The sequence below is a fragment of the Crocuta crocuta genome, unplaced genomic scaffold (assembly GCF_008692635.1).
Source record: "Crocuta crocuta isolate KB4526 unplaced genomic scaffold, BGI_CrCroc_1.0 scaffold974, whole genome shotgun sequence".
NCBI lineage: Eukaryota > Metazoa > Chordata > Mammalia > Carnivora > Hyaenidae > Crocuta > Crocuta crocuta.
The window spans coordinates 10,212-12,448 of record NW_027529184.1 but is presented as its reverse complement, the minus strand read 5'-3'; the positions used below and the strand labels follow the sequence as shown (position 1 = coordinate 12,448).

The 2,237-nt window shown below is 36.8% G+C and overlaps 1 protein-coding gene across 4 annotated transcripts in view; it reads right to left on the bottom strand.

Moving 5' to 3' along the window:
- PWWP3B (PWWP domain containing 3B) overlaps positions 1-2,237 on the bottom strand; it is an 18,615-nt gene that overhangs the window by 15,459 nt on the left and 919 nt on the right. For 3 of the 4 annotated variants that reach the window (XM_077758281.1, XM_077758283.1, XM_077758285.1), the window contains exon 2: positions 183-287. The gene's annotated coding sequence lies outside the window, so the exon portion shown is untranslated. Of the gene's footprint in view, positions 1-182; positions 288-2,237 lie in introns of those variants that run through there. The other variant, XM_077758282.1, reaches the window with a different exon arrangement.

Sequence of the window (2,237 nt, the reverse complement as noted above, 5' to 3'; positions counted from 1 at the left end):
TCTTCCATACGTACACTTCCATTTGTATAATTTCTTTATAGGAGTTTAACATATTTAATTCTTTCCTAACACTAGAATCTCTGACTTATAATTTAAAATGCTATGGCTACTGAGCCAGAATAAAAATAAAGTGTGCTGCATATTCTCAACTATGCTTTAACATGAAATGAGAAAAGCCTTACCCAATGTCACATGGATTGTGGAGGATCTGGTCCTGTATTCTGGTTGTCTTGATTCTCACTCCAGCTGCTCGTCCAGCAGAGTCACACTGTGTTTCTGGGGTTCAGCTGAAATCACATGCAGATTCCCCAGGTCACGTGCATCTTTGATATTAAACTACACTGTCCAAAAGTAGCCAGGGAACCAAACCAATTAAATGGAAAAAGTGTGGGGTGCGTGGGTGGCTCAGTTGGTTAAGCCTCCAACTTCAGCTCAGGTCATGATCTCACAGTTCATGGGGTGAGCCCATTGTCAGGCTATGTGCTGACAGCTCAGAGCCTGGAGCCTGCTTTGGATTGTGTGTGTGGGGGGTGTGTGTGTATGTGTGTGTCCCTTCCCCGCTCATGCCCCATCTCTCTCTCTCTCCCTCTCTCTCTCTTTCAAAAATAAACAAATATTACAAAAACTTAAGGGGTGACTGGATGGCTCAGTCCGTTAAGCATCCGACTTCGGGCCCAGATCATAATCTCAGTTTGTGAGTTCGAGCTCCACATCAGGCTCTCTGCTGTCAGCATGGAGCCAGCTTTGGATCCTCTGTCTCCCTCTCTCTCAAAAATAAAATAAACATTAAAAAAAATTTTTTTAACTTAAAAAATGGAAAAGATGTAAAGAAACTTTCCTACCAAAACTTTAGCAGGCGTGTCATTCTGAACCACAGGAATTAGGCAAAATCTCATCTATGATATAGATGCCATGCTTATATTCCTTTGTTGTTCTTATTTGAAATGCTCTCTGCATTTCAGTTGTTATTTGGTTCATGCTGATATCATCTTTATTAAGAAAAGGTGAGGTGAGGACAGAAGAGTATGGAAATAACAATTGCCTTGTGTCTTCTATAGGCCAAATTCTATGTAGTTACTTTTAAAAAGAATGCTTTCTAGTTGAGTTCTCACATAAGTCTTCATGTGGTGTTTTTTCTTCTAGACACAGTTTTTTTTTTCAACCGAACTATAATCACATTATACATGCCGTCTCATAGTCTGCTAATACAAAATATGTTTCATGGCTTTGTTTGCACAGTTCATAAAAATAGTTGCCTGGAGAAAATTTAGAAAATCTAGCAAGCACCATCTTGTGACCAGTACCAGAACTGCACTGTATTACCGCCAGATCCTTCTTTTGGAAGGGTGGGAACTACATGCTGCCAAGCCAGCAGTTTTCCCAGGCTTCTAGAATATACCATGCTTAAATTTAGAGTTTTGTTATGCATTATGTGAAAAACAGAATGTTAATGTCTACTTCCAATGGTCTGATAAAAAAACTGAATACTTAATGAAAATTGAAAAGATGTGATTTATAAAACAAAGTATAATTCTAGAAAAATAGTATTATTGTTTCCTGAATATTTTTCCACAATCTTTATTTAAAAATATGAATGAATATGATTTCACACCCGCTTTTTTACCATGCTCTAGTGCATGGTTTGAAAGTTTTCCCATATCAATAAGTATTTTCAATGTGATTTTTTAATAAATCACTTCACATGTAATTTCCCCCTAATTTATAAAATTTTAACTCAAACTTTTTTTCTGCTACTGTTAAAAAATGACTAAATATGTATTAAAGATTATTTTTACATAGAGATAGTAAAGACTGTCCTCCAACCACACAATCCCATTAGCAGGTAGTCTTATTTGGGGGGATTTTGTTATACATGTTGTATTAAAGCAGTCCTTTATCATTAAATGACATAGTGCTTGCCATTCTGTAATTTCCAGTTTTCACTTAATAATATTTCTCAGACATTTTTTCAAATCACTACATGTTCATACTTCCATTTGTCAGCTATATAACATTCAACTGTATGGATGCACCATGCCACATCATATTTTTAAAACTGCTAATAGAAATAAATCAGATCCTCTGTCCCACTAATAAACTAAAAAGATATAGAAAAATGGTTTTAGTTGACCACAGCCATACACATGCAGGGCGGTAGCCAACACAGGCTATGCGCTTGATCAGGTCCAGGAAAATTTCCACTATCGGCAAAAGACAAGGAGGGGGGTATGTTTGCA